The sequence below is a fragment of the Bufo bufo genome, chromosome 1 (assembly GCF_905171765.1).
Source record: "Bufo bufo chromosome 1, aBufBuf1.1, whole genome shotgun sequence".
Classification (NCBI taxonomy): domain Eukaryota; kingdom Metazoa; phylum Chordata; class Amphibia; order Anura; family Bufonidae; genus Bufo; species Bufo bufo.
This window is the reverse complement of record NC_053389.1, coordinates 623,500,779-623,522,765: the sequence shown is the minus strand read 5'-3', so window position 1 is coordinate 623,522,765 and position 21,987 is coordinate 623,500,779. Positions and strand designations below refer to the sequence as shown.

At 45.9% G+C, this 21,987-nt stretch overlaps 2 protein-coding genes across 6 annotated transcripts in view; one reads left to right on the top strand and one right to left on the bottom strand.

Moving 5' to 3' along the window:
* The window catches only part of LOC120985703 (very long-chain acyl-CoA synthetase-like), a 235,797-nt gene that overhangs the window by 122,122 nt on the left and 91,688 nt on the right, over positions 1-21,987 (bottom strand). The gene's annotated exons all lie outside the window — the stretch shown is intronic.
* Positions 19,343-21,987, top strand: part of HYKK (hydroxylysine kinase) — a 113,143-nt gene continuing 110,498 nt past the window's right edge. For both annotated transcript variants that reach the window (XM_040413802.1, XM_040413801.1), the window contains exon 1: positions 19,343-19,546. The gene's annotated coding sequence lies outside the window, so the exon portion shown is untranslated. The remainder of the gene's footprint in view (positions 19,547-21,987) is intronic.

Here is a 21,987-nt window from a genome sequence, read left to right as displayed (position 1 = left end):
GATCTTATAAATTACACCTCGGGTTCGACAATTAATAAAAGATGTAATCGGGAACGTCTGTTGCAAGTTGGTGCTGTAAATTGACTTGCCGGTTTGTATGGTGCTGCAGGCTATACAGCCACCGCATTTGAAACAACCAACAGGTTTACGATTTAACCACGTTCCTTGTTGGGGAGCGGGAGTGTAGTGGCTGTGAACAAGGAGATCCCTCAGACTGTTGCCCCTTCTAAATGTAATCTGCGGATAGTCATGTATTATCTCACTGATATCAGGATCCATGAGAAGGATGGGCCAGTGTTTCTTAAGGATCCCCTTTGACGATCTGCAGCACAATCAAAAGTAGCAATCATCCAGATTTTTTTTGATTTTTTTTGATTACCTTCCTTTTTATTTTTGGGTACCAGCAATTCTGTGCCGGCTGTGGTGATAGCCCTATGATATGCTTTCTTTAAAACCTGATCAGGGTACCCTCTGTTTAGAAATCTGACACTAAGATCATCCGCTTGCTTAACAAACTCTGTCCCTTTAGAACAATTACGACGGAGGCGCAGATACTGGCCATATGGGATCCCTCTATTCAGAGGTGTGGGGTGGCTACTACTCCAGTGAAGGACAGAATTGGTTGAAGTCGGTTTTCTGTAAATCTTAGTGGATAATTCGTCAGATCCCTTCCTGGAGATGGTAATGTCCAGGAAGGGGAGGGTATCCGTGCTAGATTAATGTGTGAATCTCAGCCCGATGTCGTTATTATTCAGGTTATTTACAAAGTCAGAGAAAGCGCATGCTGCGGTATTATCTCCATCCTGAAAAGTCAAAAAGACTGAACTGAAGACGTCCTGATGCATCCTGAACGGATTGCTCTCCATTCAGAATGCATGGGGATAAAACTGATCAGTTCTTTTCCGGTATTGAGCCCCTAGGACGGAACTCAATGCCAGAAAATAATAATGCTAGTGTGAAAGTACCCTAAGGCCCCTTTTACACAAACGAGTTTTCCGCGCGGGTGCAATGTGTGAAGTGAACGCATAGCACCCGCACTGAATCCTGACCCATTCATTTCAATGGGTTTGTGCTAGCCATTTCTTCTGTTAAATCTCCCTACCACTGACTGTGCACGCGCGGTGTCTGATCATCTGGAGCCAGCTGAGAGGTAAGGCGCAAGCGCTTTAGGTGGCCCCTTCTCCCCAACTCTGGTGTGAAATTTCCCTACCCCGTTGTTGTGCGCCTGCGCGGCGCAGCACAACTCCTTCCAAAGCTGGGAACGTCATGTCCGGTGCAGCTGTGTCACAACAGGAAGTGACGAGGGTAGGGAAATTTCACAGGTAGGGAAATTTCACCGAACTACGGCATTTTTTCCCATTGAAATACATTAATGTTTCGGCAAAACTGATCCTTTTTTGCGGTCTGCGCATGCTCAGACCACAAAAAATGTGAAAAAAAATAAATGCCGGATCCGTTTTTCCGGAGGACACCGGAGAGACGGATCCGGCATTTCAAGGCATTTGTCAGATGGATCAGGATCCTGATCTGTCTGACAAATGCCATCAGTTTGCATACGTTTGACGGATACGGCAGGCAGTTTTGGCGACGGAACTGCCTGACGGAATCCTCTGTCGCAAGTGGGAAAGTACCCTAAAGCTACATGAACGTGTCATCACTCGGCCTAGGCAAAGTAGAGAGAAAGCCGTGGTGCTCGCAGGAGCATTGGTGCCTTCTCAAACAGCTGTTCGGCGGGGGTCCCGGGTGTCAGACCCCCACTGATCAGATACTGATGGCCTATCCTGAGGATAAGTCATCAGTAAAAATAAAATCTTGGAAAACCCCTTTAAAGGCATACCTATGTTTTGCAGGAATATTCAATCCCCAAACAATGTATAATTACCTTAAAATAAATTCTGTAATCGATTATTAGGGCTCATGTACATGAGCGTGTGTGCCCCTTGCCCATACTGCAGACCGCAAACTGCGGGTCCGCCATATACAGGCACCGGCCGTGTGCACTCTGTATCACGGATGCGGACCTATTGATGTGAATGGGTCGCAATCCTCAAGAAACGGAGCGGAGGCACTGATTGGAAGACCATGGAAGCACTATGAATAGAACATGTCCTATTGTTTTGCAGTGCAATGGGTCCGCATCCACCAATGGCGTGCACACAGGCCGTGCCCGTGCATTGTGGACCACTGTTTGCGGTCCGCAATAAGGGCATGGGGTACACACGCTTATCTGCATCAGCCCTAACCAACAAAGTTTATTTGTTGAGGGAAAGAAGGGGAATAGAAGAAATTGGATGATTCATTATAAAGATAAGGGAAATCTTCAAGTGTCTTCCTCTGGATCAACTTTGCTGTCTGTTATTTTTGCGGTCCCATAGAAGTGAATGGGTCAGAATTTTAATATTTCAATTATTTTAGTTGCTTGTGGTACTGACAGTTTCCTGCAGCCGTATCAGTTTGCATTGCGGAATAGCGCCAGTAATTATAATTCTTGTTGATATTGGGTCTGAATTCTGTCCATAAAAAATTTGCAGATGGGAATCGGAAAAAATATACATTCGTCTGAATGGAGCCTAATCAGCGACAAAAACATTGCAAAATCTGCTGCTAGGTTCTCCAGCGCATGCCAGTCAGTCCCCATGTTCATGAGCTCACACTCTCCCCGCCCACCTGCCTCTGATTGACAGGTTTGTTTTTACATATGAATCAGATGGACGGGGAAAGCCAGGAGCTCATGAACAGTGATGGCCAGTTCGCATGCGAACATATGCGGGCTGCCATCTTTTTTCACAAGTCCGGCGAGGCACAGGTAAGCCCTTACCTGTGCCGCGAGCCGGTCTGAACAGAAATGCGGTCACCGGGAGCAGGCAGTTCCAAGAACAGCCCGATGAAGTTCCCCGGTGGCTGTTCTCGGAACTGCCTGCTCCCGCTGACCGCACTTGTTTTCAGAGCGGCTCGCGCACAGGCACAGGTAAGGGCTTACCTGTGCCTCGCCGGACTTGTGAAAAAAGATGGCAGCCCGCATATGTTCGCGGGCGAACAATGTAAACTGGCCATCACTGTTCATGAATATCAGGACTCGTTTAGCACAAAAGTTTAGTGAAATGAAGTCAATGATAGAAAGTGACCCAGCATTTTGCATCTCACTACTAAAAATTCAACAAAAAAGGTTCTGCAACAGTAAATCTAATCCAGTCTCCTCTTGTTGATAGTCATGTCACCATACACTGGGCTATTTTAGCTCTACATTGCACATTTTGGCCACTATATGTGTCATCCCTGTAGATTACAGATTAGGGCCAGATCTTTAGGAATTCTCATCCATAGATCTACTGTAATCGATTCCCAGGAGAGGTGTCTGTTTTGCTGTTATCTTGCTGCTGCCCTATTCCAATTGCATGTGTGCTTACAAGTGAAACATGCCTCTGTCCTTGCAGTTGTGAGACACATACTGTACTTGTGAAACCCTTTGTGGGCAGCATCTCCTTACGTCCGGACAATGGATTCACTGAACAGTCCCTCAAATCCCAAATACATCCTCTTTAGCTGCATTCAAATAAAATTATGGTAGCAAGATGTGGAAACTTTTTCACTAACGTGTGTACCATGCTTTTTGGGACTCCTATATTATGATCCTGTCCCCTTCCATTGTTCTGCCAGATTGCTATACCTGGCAGAATGCTATACCCGGAAGTGACGCGGCCGCACCGGAATCAGCTGGAGGAGGGTGTGTATGTGGATCTGCGCAAGGGCAGATCCACTGGATTCGTAAAAATAATTGCACCGCCGCGGGAGAAGCACCTACTTCATTTGCATGCGCAAAACCATACAACGCGCGTGCGCACTCAGGGGTAGGTAGATTTTTCAGTTCAAAATGTTCCATCGGATCTCCCTACCCCTGAGTGCGCCCGCGCGGACACATCATCTGGAGCAGTTCAGCCTCACCACATAGCATAGCTTAGTGCAAGATATTGGGGACACCACATAGCAGAGGTGATTGCAGGATATTGGGGTGGTGGGGTCACCACACAGCAGAGCTGAGTGCAGGATATTGGGGACACCACATAGCAGAGGTGATTGCAGGATATTGGGGTGGTGGGGTCACCACACAGCAGAGCTGAGTGCAGGATATTGGGGACATCACATAGCAGAGGTGATTGCAGGATATTGGGGTGGTGGGGTCACCACATAGCAAAGCTGAGTGCAGAATATTGGGGACACCACATAGCAGAGGTGATTGCAGGATATTGGGGTGGTGGGGTCACCACATAGCAGAGCTGAGTGCAGGATATTGGGGACACCACATAGCAGAGGTGATTGCAGGATATTAGGATGGTGGGGTCACCACATAGCAGAGCTGAGCTGAGTGCGCTCGCGGGGTGTAAGGTTTCGCACATGCAAATGAAGTAGGTGCCTCTCCCACGGCGGTGCAATTATTTTTACGAATCCAGTGGATCTGCACTTGCGCAGATCCACACACACCCTCCTCCAGCTGATTCCGGTGGGGCCGCGTCACTTCCGGGTATAGCATTCTGCCAAGGTATGGGAATCTGTCAGAACACCATATATATGGCTTCAAACCTCCCACACAAGACAAGGGCTCATCATAGATGGTAGGCTTGAAATTACTTAGGAATTCTGGGGTAAATGTCCAAATGCCGTGTTACCACTTTCATGAGGATGGAAAGTCTGTCTTCCTTATCATGAAACAGACCATTTCTAGGGACAATGTATCCTATGGCCTCATATCTTTATGCATTGGCAACCATACTTTAAACAGTTTCATGCGCATGCCACCCAGGCAGAGAGAGCGACCCCTACAATATCTAACCTGTCTAATGTATCTAATCTAGCTCGGTCTTGAGTCCCTTTCTTACGTTCCTAGGCTGTTTTTCGTTGTTTTCTATATAACCCACTGACTATGTGCACCATATACACCCTCCAGTCCTTCATACAACCCAGGAGTAACATTCATCCCTCATAGATGTATAAAAGAATATAGAAACGTAAAGCAAATATACATTACACGAAGACACAACTACAGCACATTACATAGAGGACACCGCTGCCTCCTTCCCTGTCCTCACTGGATGGATAACAGGCTAATGTGACCAGTAATGTGCATGTATTATTATATATATATATATATTATATACAGATACCAACAATGTGTCATCTACTGGATCTAGACATCGCGTATCCAGTACTTGACCATTAGTACATGTACATACAGAGACCTATCTATATAGAGAATATATGTAATCTACACTTCCATAAGCACATGCAAGCCACAGAATCTACAGACCGACATGTAAAGGAGATACAACTACAGGCTACAAATATCTCTATGTACACTTGTAAAGTCTACTGTGATATTATACTTCTATACATAGACATACTGCACACATAAAATATACCTGTTAACCTGCTCCTGAGGTAAGTGTTTGTCAGGGGTGGCAGGGAAAGAGCAAGCTTCACATGGCCCATATGTTCCTGGGTCTCAGCCCCCTCCATGAACTCCACCCTGTGACCTCCCAAATACCTTCAGTCTTGTCCAGCTGCTTATCTACCAGTTTTTCAATGTGTCATTTCTGTACTGAGGATCTAGAGACACAATGGCCTCTGGGCATACTGACAGCTCAGTGGGTGAAGATCATTGAATGATATCCACTTTCTAGGTATGTGGTCACAGGCCTCAGGGTCTGGCTGGGAACCATATTCTCCTGGAATACTATTCGTATTAGCGTTTAGAACAATGGGTCTTCCGTGCCCTAGAACTTGCTGTGCTGTAATTCAATTGACAAAGGTCTACACACATTTGCAACACACACATTTGGGTTAGGGTGGGTTCACATCAGCGTTATGTATTCCGTTATGGCTTTCCGTTATAACATGGTTATAACGAAAAATAACAGAACCCATAAGACGGAAGTCAAATCGGAAGCCTTTAAGAGGCATTCCGTTTTGATCCTTTATAATACAAGTCTATGGGCAGCATAACGGATGCGTTATGCATGAGTCCAGTCCTGCATAACGGAAACCAGGACTGATCCGTAATGCTGCCCATAGACTTGTATTATGACGGAATGCAAAACGCAAGCCTTTAAAAGGCATTCCGTTTTGCTTTCCGTCATATTAGAAGTCTATGGGCAGCATTACGGATCCATCTGCAGAACAGACAAAAAAGTTCTGTCGACAGGACTTTGTTTTCCGTCTTGCATAACGGGAACCAGACGGATCTGTTATGATTCCCATAGACTTCTATTATGACAAATCAAAACGGAATGCTTCTTAAAGGCTTCCGTTTTGACTTCCGTCTTATGGGTTCCGTTATTTTCCATTATAACCATGTTATAACAGAAAGCCATAACGGAATCCAGAACGCTGATGTGAACCCACCCTTACACAAACCCATTTCCTTGTAGTTACTTAAAGGGGTTGTCTCACTTCAGCAAATTACATTTATCATGTAGAGAAAGTTAAAGGGTTTTTCCGGGCTTTTAATATTAATGACCTATCCTCAGGAAGTCTAACTTTTATAATATGATAATTAGCCTCTAGGAGCGGGGGGGGGGGGGGGGGGGGGGGGCGTTGTTCAGGCTCCGTTCTCCCACCTTTGTCACCTCCCTCCAAGTCCTGATTGACAGGGCAAGGCAGCGCTCGCATCTGTCTGCCAGCCCTGTGCTCTGGTGAAATCTCGCGCCGTTCAGCATTCGGTGCAGGCGCGGTGAGGGAAAGACGCTCGCAGGCTGCCAGCTTCTTCACAATACTGAACGGCGCGAGATTTCACCAGAGCACAGGGCTGGCAGACAGATGCGAGCGCTGCCTGGCCCTGTCGATCAGGGCTTGGAGGGAGGCGACAAAGGTGGGAAAACGGAGTCTCTAGGAGCAGGAACAACGCCCCCCCCCCCTGCTCCTAGAGGTTAATCAGCCTAATCTAAAAGTTAGATTTCTGGCGTAACAGGGGCATAGATAAAAGTAGGTTTAGCTGACATTAGCACATCGCTAATGTCAGCTAGCTTAATAGGGTTAAATCTGGTGACAGAATCCCTTTAACCTGCTGGAGCCAAGAGAAAGATCAAGTATTGTTTGGATGCAAATTTATTCAAGGAAAATTCCTCTAAGGCTGGTTTCACACTTGCTTTGTCCGGATCCGGCGTGTACTCCATTTGCCGGAATTACACGCCGGATCCGGAAAAAACGCAAGTGAACTGAAAGCATTTGAAGACGGATCCGTCTTCAAAATGTGTTCAGTGTTACTATGGCAGCCAGGACGCTATTAAAGTCCTGGTTGCCATAGTAGTAGTGGGGAGCGGGGGAGCAGTATACTTACAGTCCGTGCGTCTCCCGGGGCGCTCCAGAGTGACGTCAGGGCGCCCCATGCGCATGGATGACGTGATCCATGCGACACGTCATCCATGAGCGTGGGGCGCCCTGACGTCACTCTGGAGCGCCCGGGGAGCCGCACGGACTGTAAGTATACTGCTCCCCCGCTCCCCACTACTACTATGGCAGCCAGGACTTTAGTGTCTTGGCAGCCATGGTAACCATTCAGAAAAAGCTAAACGTCGGATCCGGCAATGCGCCGAAACGACATTTAGCTTAAGGCCGGATCCGGATTAATGCCTTTCAATGGGCATTAATTCCGGATCCGGCCTTGCGGTAAGTGTTCAGGATTTTTGGCCGGAGCAAAAAGCGCAGCATGCTGCGTTATTTTCTCCGGCCAAAAAACGTTCCGGTCCGGAACTGAAGACATCCTGATGCATCCTGAACGGATTTCTCTCCATTCAGAATGCATTAGGATAAAACTGATCAGGATTCTTCCGGCATAGAGCCCCGACGACGGAACTCTATGCCGGAAGAAAAGAACGCAAGTGTGAAAGAGCCCTAAGGGTACTTTCAGACTTGCGTTTTTCTTTTCCGGCATAGAGTTCCGTCACAGGGGCTCTATACCGAAAAAGAACTGATCAGGCATATCCCCATGCATTCTGAATGGAGAGTAATCCATTCAGGATGCATCAGGACATCTTCAGTTCAGTTGTTTTGACTGATCAGGCAAAAGATAAACCTGCAGCATGCTACGGTTTTATCTCCGGCGAAAAAAACCGAAGACTTGCCTGAATGCCTCCCACAGGAATTTAAAATACCAGAAGGCCGGACCCGTCCTTCCGGTCTGCGCATGCAATGTGAAAAAAGTAAATTCCGGATCCGTTTTGCCGGATGACACTGGAAAGACAGATCCGGCATTTCAATGCATTTTTTTGACTGATCAGGCATTTTTAAGACCGATCATGATCCTGATCAATCTTACTAATGCCATCAGTTGGCATACTGTCACGGCCATGGCTATGACCGTGACTCCTGAATCGCATGCGGTTGTCAGCGGTTCTCTTTGGTGTTCAATCACAGGTGAGGGCTGTGGTATTTGCCTCACCTGTGGTTGCCGCTGGCAACAGTGTGTATGGGCAGCGTAGCAGTCGGAGCTGTGCCATTGCAGCTTGCTACGTTGTGCATGCGGTTTTGTGTGATGTGTGTATGTGTGCACTTGCTTTTTATGTTATTGTGTGCACGTCTCCTTTAAGTTGATGTCTTCCCTTCCCTGGTGCTGGAAGGGTTAACTCCCTTCCCAGTGTGTGTGATGTCACTGGGTGTGTCTGACTGTTGGGTGTGGCCTCTTAGGCCTATATAGCCTTGGTGTTTGGCAGGGCTCAGTAGGTTGCTCCAGCATGCTTGCTGATAGCAACCTCCTGTGTTCACCAACTGCCTGTGAGAGCCACCCTTGTGGTTCATAAACCATATGTCACATTTTAGTTTATGTTAAGTTTATGTGTGATGTCTATTTGATGTTTTCCTGTCCTATCTTGTTTTGTGCAGCTTATGGATCTGGATGCCTGTTTGCACAGGGATCCAGTCAGCAGGGCTGTGGCAGGTAGGTGGAACTCGGATAGTTCACCTGCCATATCCGTAAGTTTGTTTGTGTCCCAATTTCCCTGCAGCTTGGCCAGTGAGACCCCTGTTCCTCCGTGTACAGTAGGAACAGGCAGTCTTACCTTGACTCCTAGTCCAGGGACCGGTCGGAGGGTGAGTTAGGGATCCGAGGTTCCGGAGCATGGGTCCTCCTACCTTAAAGGTCGGCCCATGCAGCTAGGAGTTAGGGTCAGGTTAGGGACGCTTTAGGAGGTGACCTGCTCCCTAATCCTGCTGTCCTGGCCGAGCAGCCAAAACATCAACTGACATCGCACGGCTGAGGATTTCCCCCATCCTCAGCCGTGACACATACGTTTTGCCGGCAGACAGTTCCGGCGACGGGACTGCTTGCTGGATCTCTCTGCCGCAAGTGTGAAAGTAGCCTAACTATAGCTGGGGGATGGCACATTGCATTTGCTGATTAATTTTAAAGGAGAAGGGTGTAGCTGCCATATTCATTTGCTAATTGACAGGGGCGGACTGGGCACTGAAAATGGCCTTGGAAAAAATACTAAAAGTGGCCTCATTTTGTAGTCGGGTCCAAATTGATGGAAGGCAGGGCCAGCAATACTATATTGTAGCACATTATACCACATCCATAGAGCCAAATACCACAATCCACCAGAAAATACTGCCCCAAAAAGTTCTACTGGCTGGCTGTGAGGACGGCCCCCCGGGCATCCGCCCAGCCGGAACTTTCCCTGTAAGGTCTATGGCCAATCTGCCCCTGCTGAAGTCTTAGGGACAATTACGGAGTGGGGAGGCTGCTAACCATGAAATGCAAAGCAGTCTGCAGGCAGCATGTTATAGAGCACGAGGAGCTGAGCAGACTGATATTTATTTTATGGTAAAATATTCGACAAAACTTATAATGTATACATTTAAATCTCTTATTTCTCATTTGTTTGTATGACACATAGGGCAAATGGTGGGTCCGCAATATACGGACACTGGCTGTGTGCACTCTGTGCTGCAGATGTGGACCCTTTGACTTGAATGGGTCAGTGATCCGCAAGACATGACGAAAGAAAGCTTTTTGCAGTCCGCAACGCGGCCACAGAGCCCTTACATTTCTCTGAATGAGCCCTTAATATAGCCCCTGTTGATATTCCATGCTACTTGCTATATTTCATAAGTCCATATTAACCAATATTTAAAGGGAACCTGTCACCGGGATTTTGTGTATACACTGCGTGCAGAATTATTAGGCAAATGAGTATTTAGACCACATCATCCTCTTTATGCATGTTGTCTTACTCCAAGCTGTATAGGCTCGAAAGCCTACTACCAATTAAGCATATTAGGTGATGTGCATCTCTGTAATGAGAAGGGGTGTGGTCTAATGACATCAACACCCTATATTAGGTGTGCATAATTATTAGGCAACTTCCTTTCCTTTGGCAAAATGGGTCAAAAGAAGGACTTGACAGGCTCAGAAAAGTCAAAAATAGTGAGATATCTTGCAGAGGGATGCAGCACTCTTCAAATTGCAAAGCTTCTGAAGCGTGATCATCGAACAATCAAGCGTTTCATTCAAAATAGTCAACAGGGTCGCAAGAAGCGTGTGGAAAAACCAAGGCGCAAAATAACTGTCCATGAACTGAGAAAAGTCAAGCGTGCAGCTGCCAAGATGCCACTTGCCACCAGTTTGTCCATATTTCAGAGCTGCAACATCACTGGAGTGCCCAAAAGCACAAGGTGTGCAATACTCAGAGACATGGCCAAGGTAAGAAAGGCTGAAAGACGACCACCACTGAACAAGACACACAAGCTGAAACGTCAAGACTGGGCCAAGAAATATCTCAAGACTGATTTTTCTAAGGTTTTATGGACTGATGAAATGAGAGTGAGTCTTGATGGGCCAGATGGATGGGCCCGTGGCTGGATTGGTAAAGGGCAGAGAGCTCCAGTCCGACTCAGACGCCAGCAAGGTGGAGGTGGAGTACTGGTTTGGGCTGGTATCATCAAAGATGAGCTTGTGGGGCCTTTTCGGGTTGAGGATGGAGTCAAGCTCAACTCCCAGTCCTACTGCCAGTTTCTGGAAGACACCTTCTTCAAGCAGTGGTACAGGAAGAAGTCTGCATCCTTCAAGAAAAACATGATTTTCATGCAGGACAATGCTCCATCACACGCGTCCAAGTACTCCACAGCGTGGCTGGCAAGAAAGGGTATAAAAGAAGAAAATCTAATGACATGGCCTCCTTGTTCACCTGATCTGAACCCCATTGAGAACCTGTGGTCCATCATCAAATGTGAGATTTACAAGGAGGGAAAACAGTACACCTCTCTGAACAGTGTCTGGGAGGCTGTGGTTGCTGCTGCACGCAATGTTGATGGTGAACAGATCAAAACACTGACAGAATCCATGGATGGCAGGCATTTGAGTGTCCTTGCAAAGAAAGGTGGCTATATTGGTCACTGATTTGTTTTTGTTTTGTTTTTGAATGTCAGAAATGTATATTTGTGAATGTTGAGATGTTATATTGGTTTCACTGGTAAAAATAAATAATTAAAATGGGTATATATTTGTTTTTTGTTAAGTTGCCTAATAATTATGCACAGTAATAGTCACCTGCACACACAGATATCCCCCTAAAATAGCTAAAACTAAAAACAAACTAAAAACTACTTCCAAAAATATTCAGCTTTGATATTAATGAGTTTTTTGGGTTCATTGAGAACATGGTTGTTGTTCAATAATAAAATTAATCCTCAAAAATACAACTTGCCTAATAATTCTGCACTCCCTGTAGAGCTGAGGACATGAGTTGCTAGATGGCCGCTAGCACATCCGCAATACCCAGTCCCCATAGCTCTGTGTGCTTTTATTGTGTATAAAACCGATTTGATACATATGCAAATTAACCTGAGATGAGTCAGAGCTTGAAAATATGACTCTTCTCTGGTCACACAAGTAAGATATCACTCTTTTATGTTAATTTGCATATGTATCAAATCGTTTTTTTTTACACAATAAAAGCACACAGAGCTATGGGGACTGGGTATTGCGGATGTGCTAGCGGCCATCTAGCAACCCATGTCCTCAGCTCTATACACTGAGGCTGGGTTCACACTTGAGCGTTTTGCAGCGCGTTCAAACGCACTGTAAAACGCTCAACACATGAAAACCAATGCTTCCCTATGGCCCTGGTTCTCACTTGAGCGTTTTACAGCGCGTTTGAACGCGCTGAAAAACGCCCTACGCACAAAAAAGTTCTTGAGCTTCTTTGGGGCGTTTTGTCGCGCGTTTGCAGCCATAGGACACTGCTGTCAATCACACAAACGCGCGTAATACGCGCGTTGACTATGGACAAAAACGCGCGACAAAAACGCGCATATCAAATACGCTCAGGTCTGAACCCAGCCAAAATCCCGGTGACAGGTTCCCTTTAAGTTGGTAAAATAGGGGCATATGAGCCCCGCCACGGAAACGCCCACAATAAGGCAAGGTTTGTGTTTTCTCCACCCACATTCGGCCAGGACAGCATGAATTTGGTACTTTTGCCAACTATGCAAGTCATAATTCCTTGTTGGACAAATTTATCTGTGCTGTCAAAATAGAGGTCCTGTCCATAAAATGACTACTGATGGAGAGTCATGTTACTAGACATAGGTCCCAACTGCAGGCAACCCTTTCAAGAGGGGTCCCACCGCAACACTCACCACCACGGCCACGTGACTCCACCACCTAAGCACTGCCCTCGCCATCCAGAACAAACTCCCGCCGTGGCGAGACAAAGAAGTCTGTAAGCTTTTTTGTCCCCGTACGTCCTTTCCTTTTAACCATCGCTCTTTTGTCTCTAATTCTCCAAGACCTTACCGGCAATTGTCCGTATCACAGGGGCAGTGATGGCCAGTTCGCATTGTTCGCCCGTGAACATTTGCGGGCTGCCATCTTTTTTCACAAGTCCGGCAAAACACAGGTAAGCCCTTACCTGTGCCTGTGCCGCGAGCCGGTCTGAAAACAAATGCGGTCACCAAGAGCAGGCAGTTCCGAGAACAGCCCGATGAAGGCCCCAGGTGGCTGTTCTCGGAACTCCCTGCTCCCGCTGACCGCACTTGTTTTCAGACCGGCTCGCGCACAGGCACAGGTAAGGGCTTACCTGTGCCTCGCCGGACTTGTGAAAAAAGATGGCAGCTCGCATATGTTCGCGGGCGAACAATGCGAACTGGCCATCACTGCACAGGGGTCCTAACAAACAGCCACAACCGAATATAGAGTTCCATAGGCTGCTATAACGGTGGCTCTAGCTCGCCTTTCACATATGGAACAGAAGCACACCGGAGCTCACAGCGACGCGACCATCTCGTGCCACAACCAGGCTCCACCCCCTGTCCTCCTTTTGAGGGTTTGATATCCTCCTTTTTGGGGTTATGAAAGTGGTCGGGTCATGACTACTGTGTGTGTGCCCAGATTATGTCTCTCATCCAATAGGGCCCGGGCCTCATTCCCCGGTCGTGCTCCCTCCAGCAGACACAATGCAGTGACATTGCATGCTGGACTGAGTAGAAGAGCGCACAGGACAAGGATCATCCCCCGGCCTGTCCTCATGTAATCATCCAGGCAGGTGCCATTACTTCACTGCCAGAGCTGCCAAACAGAATTTTTCTTTGTTCGGGACAATTTATCCCAAAATCAGGGACAGTCGACATTTTAACGGATAAATTGGAAAACCACAATGATTGATAAAGATTATAAGTGATACGTGTCTATAGCTCAATATACTGATAACACCTCATCACTAGCATTTACTGTGACCTGTAAAATGATGAGAATTACCACCAAAATAATCTAGTCAAGTACCACCAGCCTTAAATATATATTTGGAGGAGTACTACTGAGAGGATGGACTAAGGGGGCATAACCATTCTGTGGGGCCATTAAGAAGGCATCATTCCTCAGGGGTGGGAGTATTTTGGCAAGTGTGATCTTGATTAACCGTTGGAGGAGGTTTGTGGGGAAGTTGCTTGGGGGTTCATTACGTCTTCTGCGCGGCAGCAACAACAGATGTTGTGTCGGGAGACATTTGTTTGTGCATCCAGTCGCATGTACAGTAAGGGATGCTCCAAGCACTAGGTGGAGACGTTCAGTGAAACTGCAGTAGTCATTTTTCTGAAGCTTGTGTGTATGATTATAAGGGCTCATTCACACGACTGTATGAATGTGTCCGCATCCGTTCCGCAGTTTTGCAGAACGGGTGCGGACCCTTTGATTCCAATGGGGCCAGAAAGGTGCAGACAGCACACCGTGTGCTGTCCGCATCAGTTATTCTGTTCCGCGGAACGACAAAAAAAGACAAGAATAGGCATTTTCTATCATAGTGCCAGCCATGTGCGGCTCGTAAAACACAACGGTCGTGTGAATGTCGCCTAAGGGTGGGTTCACATCATTTTTTATGTCTCTGTTTGATGTATACGTTTAAAAAAAAAAAGGATACAAAAACACAGCACATCACATTCTTGTATCCTGCAGAGTCTGGTAAAAAAAAAATATACTTTTTTTTTTACAATGGTAAATAAAAAGTATACTTGTTTTTTTTACAATAGAAATTATGGTGAATGGATGCCACTGTATGGCATCAGTCTGGGCAACCATTTAATGCCTACATTTTTTGTATACGTTAAACGGATGGGGAAAAACGTGATGTGAACCCAACCACCAGGACACCGGGATCTAGTGCCTCCTCTAGAGGATGATCTAGCATTACTTATTTATCACAACTTAAGGGGGAATAAGTACTGTGTGGGGCACTAAAGGGGCAGTGGTTAGCACTGTTGCCTTGCAGCGCTGGGGTCCTAGGTTCAAATCCGACCAAGGGCAACATCGGCATGGAGTTTGTATGTTCTCCCTGTGTTTGCGTGGCTTTCCTCCGGGTACTCCGGTTTCCTCCCACACTCCAAAGACATACTGATAGGGACATTTGATTGTGAGCCCCATTGGTGACAGTGTGATGCTAATGACTGTAAAGCGCTGTGGAATATGGTAGTGCTATATAAGTGCATAAAATAAAATGTTACTGTATGGATGCATTTAAAGGGGAATTCTACTGTAAGGGGCCCTAAAGAGGGAATTTGACTGTATGGAGGGACTACAAGGAGGTAAGTGAAGGCACTAAAGGGGGGCATTCTACCATGTTGGGGCACTAAAGGGAGCATTCTGCCGTGTGGCGGCACTAAGGGTGCAGTGTATTAGGCTAGATGTTTTGCCTGGACCCTCAATCAGCAGCCATTTTATGGACAGGACCTTCTTGTGTGGACAGCAGAAAACAAGAGGCCATGCCTTATGAAATATAGAAAATGGCACAGAATTTCAACAAAAGCTAGAAAAACAAGGGCGTTGTACAAACACATTGGTCAAAAGTAACCAGAAACCTAACGCAGGATCGCGTTCCGGAGGCGGCAGCGCAGAGTCACGCATATACGCGAGATTTCCTGTGAACGCGCGCACACAGTCGCGCGTTCACAGGATCGGAAGGTAAGCGAGTGGATCTTCAGCCTGCCAGCGGCGATCGTTCGCTGGCAGGCTGGAGATGCGATTTTTTTTAACCCCTAACAGGTATATTAGACGCTGTTTTGATAACAGCGTCTAATATACCTGCTACCTGGTCCTCTGGTGGTCCCTTTTGCTTGGATCGACCACCAGAGGACACAGGCAGCTCAGTAATAAGTAACACCAAACACCACTACACTACACCCCCCCTGTCACTTATTAACCCCTTATTAACCCCTGATCACCCCATATAGACTCCCTGATCACCCCCCTGTCATTGATCACCCCCCTGTAAGGCTCCATTCAGACGTCCGTATGTTTTTTGCAGATCCACGGATACATGGATCGGATCCGCAAAACACATACGGACATCTGAATGGAGCCTTACAGGGGGGTGATCAATGACAGGGGGGTGATCACCCCATATAGACTCCCTGATCACCCCCCTGTCATTGATCACCCCCCTGTCATTGATCACCCCCCTGTAAGGATCCATTCAGAGGTCCGTATGTGTTTTGCGGATCCGATCCATGTATCCGTGGATCCGTAAAAAACATACGGACGTCTAAATGGAGCCTTAGAGGGGGGTGATCAATGACAGGGGGGTGATCAATGACAGGGGGGTGATCAGGGAGATCAGGAATGTTTTTTTATGGATCCACGGATACATGGATCGGATCCGCAAAACACATACAGACGTCTGAATGGAGCCTTACAGGGGGGTGATCAATGACAGGGGGGTGATAACCCCATATACACTCCCTGATCACCCCCCTGTCATTGATCACCATTCAGGCTCCATTCAGATATTTTTTTGGCCCAAGTTAGCGGAAATTTTTTTCTTATTTTTTTTTCTTACAAAGTCTCATATTCCACTAACTTGTGACAAAAACTAAAATCTCACATGAACTCACCATACCCCTCACGGAATCCAAATGCGTAAAATTTTTTAGACATTTATATTCCAGACTTCTACTCACGCTTTAGGGCCGCTAAAATGCCAGGGCAGTATAAATACCCCACATGTGACCCCATTTCGGAAAGAAGACACCCCAAGGTATTCCGTGAGGGGCATATTGAGTCCATGAAAGATTGAAATTTTTGTCCCAAGTTAGCGGAAAGGGAGACTTTGTGAGAAAAAAAATAAAAAATCAATTTCCGCTAACTTGTGCCAAAAAAAAAAAAATTCTATGAACTCGCCATGCCCCTCATTGAATACCTTGGGGTGTCTTCTTTCCAAAATGGGGTCACATGTGGGGTATTTATACTGCCCAGGCATTTTAGGGGCCCTAAAGCGTGAGAAGAAGTCTGGGATCCAAATGTCTAAAAATGCCCTCCTAAAAGGAATTTGGGCCCCTTTGCGCATCTAGGCTGCAAAAAAGTGTCACACATGTGGTATCGCCGTACTCAGGAGAAGTTGGGGAATGTGTTTTGGGGTGTCATTTTACATATACCCATGCTGGGTGAGAGAAATATCTTGGTCAAATGCCAACTTTGTATAAAAAAATGGGAAAAGTTGTCTTTTGCCGAGATATTTCTCTCACCCAGCATGGGTATATGTAAAAAGACACCCCAAAACACATTGCCCAACTTCTCCTGAGTACGGCGATACCAGATGTGTGACACTTTTTTGCAGCCTAGGTGGGCAAAGGGACCCACATTCCAAAGAGCACCTTTCGGATTTCACAGGGCATTTTTTACAGATTTTGATTTCAAACTACTTACCACACATTAGGGCCCCTAGAAAGCCAGAGCAGTATAACTACCCCAAAAGTGACCCCATTTTGGAAGGAAGACACCCCAAGGTATTCCGTGAGGGGCATGGCGAGTTCCTAGAATTTTTTATTTTTTGTCACAAGTTAGCGGAAAATGATGATTTTTTATTTTTTTTTCTTACAAAGTCTCATATTCCACTAACTTGTAACTAAAAAATAAAAACTTCCATGAACTGACTATGCCCATCACGAAATACCTTGGGGTGTCTTCTTTCCAAAATGGGGTCACTTGTGGGGTAGTTATACTGCCCTGGCATTCTAGGGGCCCTAATGTGTGGTAAGTAGTTTGAAATCAAAATGTGTAAAAAATGACCTGTGAAATCCTAAAGGTGCTCTTTGGAATGTGGGCCCCTTTGCCCACCTAGGCTGCAAAAAAGTGTCACACATCTGGTATCGCTATACTCAGGAGAAGTTGGGCAATGTGTTTTGGGGTGTCATTTTCCATATACCCATGCTGGGTGAGAGAAATATCTCGGCAAAAGACAACTTTTCCCATTTTTTTATACAAAGTTGGCATTTGACCAAGATATTTATCTCACCCAGCATGGGTATATGTAAAATGACACGCCAAAACACATTGCCCAACTTCTTCTGAGTACCGCGATACCAGATGTGTGACACTTTTTTGCAGCCTAAGTGGGCAAAGGGGCCCACATTCCAAAGAGCACCTTTTGGATTTCATCGGCCATTTTTTACAGATTTTGATTTCAAACTACTTCGCACGCATTTGGGCCCCTAAAATGCCAGGGCAGTATAACTACCCCACAAGTGACCCCATTTTGGAAAGAAGACACCCCAAAGTATTTCGTGATGGGCATAGTGAGTTCATGGAAGTTTTTATTTTTTGTCACAAGTTAGTGGAATATGAGACTTTGTAAGAAAAAATAAAAATAAAAAAAAATCATCATTTTCCGCTAACTTGTGACAAAAAATAAAAAGTTCTATGAACTCACTATGCCCATCAGCGAATACCTTAGGGTGTCTACTTTCCGAAATGGGGTCATTTGTGGGGTGTTTGTACTGTCTGGCCATTGTAGAACCTCAGGAAACATGACAGGTGCTCAGAAAGTCAGAGCTGCTTCAAAAAGCGGAAATTCACATTTTTGTACCATAGTTTGTAAACGCTATAACTTTTACCCAAACCATTTTTTTTTTTTACCCAAACATTTTTTTTTTATCAAAGACATGTAGAACAATAAATTTAGAGAAAAATTTATATATGGATGTCGTTTTTTTTGTAAAATTTTACAACTGAAAGTGAAAAATGTCATTTTTTTGCAAAAAAATCGTTAAATTTCGATTAATAACAAAAAAAGTAAAAATGTCAGCAGCAATGAAATACCACCAAATGAACGCTCTATTAGTGAGAAGAAAAGGAGGTAAAATTCATTTGGGTGGTAAGTTGCATGACCGAGCAATAAACCGTGAAAGTAGTGTAGTGCAGGAGTGTAAAAAGTGGCCTGGTCATTAAAAGCATATAACTATGCCTGCGCAATTCAATCCTCCCGGCATCGTTCATGCCCAATCTTCTGCGCCTGCGCCCCGCCGTGCCGTTAGATCGCGCCTGAGTATACACACCAGCCTGCGTCTTCGAGGCAGCTGCAGCCTCAGCCATGCACTGTTCAGAGCAGCGCTTCACTCACATCATATAAGGGGTTAATTATAGTGCGTCCGACGGCACGGCAGGGCGCAGGCGCAGAAGATTGGGCATGAACGATGCCCGGAGGATTGAATTGCGTAGGCGCAGGATCGGGACTGGGGAGAGTTCTAGCCGCCGCCCAGCGAAGTGAATAATGATGAGCTGGGCGGGGCTTAAGAACGGCAGTTGGGAAGGCTGGCTGGGCGCATTTTCACATGAAACGCCGCCCCTTGGGCAGATTGCTGAACGGAGAAGCAGGTTATAAAACTTTATATTTCGCTCTTTATAAGGTGGACAGGGGGGATAGTTATATGCTTTTAAAAGACTCTATAAGACCTGTAATGTGATATATCTAACTATATATGCTGATTTCGCCTGTCAGTGTCCCTTTAAGGGTGTTTAAGCTAAGGGGGCTGAAGTGGTTAAAGGTACAGCAGTGCTCTCTTGCTTGTCCTGAATACAAAGTTCAATTCTGCTGCTTCCTGTAGAGAAATCTGCAGCTGTTCCGGGAGAAGTCTTTCAGATCAAGAACACGCTTTAGTTACTGGATGGAAGTGAAGCTCAGGCCCCCTCATCCGGCTTTAGACCCTCTGTCTCCTTTACAAGTGCTCGGGAAAGTGTTTTTAAGAAAAAGCTTATCCACTGAGAGCGACTGACATCAAGCTCAGGGAACGCCAGGTAATATGTCCAGGATTTTAGAGCAAGCCCTGAGAATTATCGGGTTAATCATGTGCTATTCTTTACGGAGGACTGCTCCCAGACATTGATAGCCACTGACCGCTTGTGTCATTGTGCTTTATAGACTCTGCGGAACTTAGTGTTTTATAGGCACAAGTACGCAGATGTAGATGGTAAATGTCTGCCCACCATGCTGAGTACACAGTGTTGTTGGACTTTGATTACTGTTTAAGGTCTTTTCCAGTAACACGGTCCTTGCAGAAAGGAAGCTAATGAAGTAAGCCCTTAGGATATAGCAGGCCCACCTAAAGAACAAAATGGGCATCTGCTGGGCATGACTCCTAATGGAGACTTGGTGGCTAACGGGGGGCATCCATGTCATAATCCTCGGGCCAGTTTTACAGGAGTAAACACACATATACCAGACTTATTATCATGTTATGGTAAGCAGCACTCTCCAAATGAGCGCATTACTGAACGGTGAAAACGCAGGGCGCACTGCTGCCAAACTCGCTGCTCCCTCATATATATATATATATATATATATATATATATCGATAGTATGGACTATATACATATGTACTGTATATTTTCTGCCCTTTCTCCCTGCTATTTTTACACCGTCAGTGGGGCGAGCGCTGGCAGTGCAGTGGCCGGGTTTGGGTGGCCCCAAGGCTACACCAGACACTGTCCAATGCAATTTGAAGTCACAAACAGGATATATATCACAACATACATATAAAATGTAGTTACTCAGTATTAAACAGTGCAAGTTAACCCTTTCAAGTAAAAATAACGTAAGGAGTTTATAACTCTGCACAGGGGAAACAGGGGCAAATGTCTGGACTTCACAGTACAACTGCTCCAGGGCACTACAGCAGTATGATCCTTCTGTATCCCCGGAGCGTCAGGAGATCAGGCTGTCAGCGCTAGAGATGGCCTTGCGGTTCGCCCGGCGGTCGTTTCGCGGCGAACTTTGCGTGTTCGCGATTCGCCGAACATATGGAGATATTCGCGCCCGCCATATTCTTTTACATTGTGAAGAACTTTGACCCATGACACATCCATCAGGTGGTACAGGACAAACAATTGAGACGTTTCAGCACATGGACGTACCCCCTACCTTATAAATAAACCCGATCTGGCCGCCATTTTACATTCAGTCTTTTGCCAGTGTAGGGAGAGGTTGCTGTGTGGAGCAGAGACAGGCTGTTAGGGGCACTAAACGCTAGCTAATAGGGCCACAAAAGTCATTTTAATGACTGGTATAGGTGTGCTATCGATAGGTGTGATACACAGAGGGGTGCGATATACTTATAAATATACTTTTATAATGAGTCAAAAACACATAGATCTATATAGTGACCACCTGGAAGTCAGGGGCCTAGGGGCTAGGGGCTTACTAGGGCCATTTTTATATAGGGTAAGGTTCCGGACGGGGTCGCTCTTATCAGGGCAGGTGGTCTGTGGTTAGGCTATCAGGGCCAGAATAGCACCTCCCTGTAGGGCAATATCAGGGACAGTTCTTTGCCCAACCCTGTCCTTCAATACCGCATCATCATCTAGCCCAGGGATAGATGTTTTTTGCTTTCCCTCCAGGATTTATGGATGTGCACTGGAAACCCCCGGATTGTGGTAGGACATATGGTTTCTGATTTAGTGCCGCCGAGCACCTGAGTTATTGCCTACCACATCTATGCTTTTTGCTTAACTTTAGTAATTTAATTTATTTTCATTTTGAGGGATATCTTTTCCATTCACAAGTCCGCAAAATGGGTCGGCATCCGTTCCACAATTTTGCGGAACTGGTGCAGACCCATTAATTTTCAATGGATCCAGACTTCCGCATCTGTGCTTCCGTTTCCGCAAAAAAATAGAACATGTCCTATTCTTGTCTGCAGACAAGATTAGGCATTTTCTATTATAGTGCCGGCGATGTGCGGTCCGCAAATTGCAGAATGCACATTGCCGGTGTCCGTGTTTTGCGGATCTGCAAAACACTTATGGACGTGTGAATGGACCCTCATAGTAACATTATTAAAGGTTATGTTTTATCTTTATGTATATTCTAATGGATTGCCTTCCTTGTACAATGTTATAATATACTTTCTATGTTAGAAAGTATAATATAGTGCATTTGTATTGTGCGGCAGTTGTGTGCGGTTCTGCTGCGATACTGCAGGTATATAGAGGGACAAGCGTTATTGGAACAAATAATTACTACTGGTGTGATATACTAGTCGTCAGCCACAAAAACTGATTGAAGCGAGGTGTTATATACCATGACTTCGTGGGACGGAAGATTTTCCTGGCTCTCCAACCACTTAACCCATATAACCCAAGAAAGACACAAACACATGACTTGGGTAAAAGGCCGTAGCTTAATTTATTAACACAAACAATTACTAAGTATTGTACAAATACCTAGTAGCATAACAAAT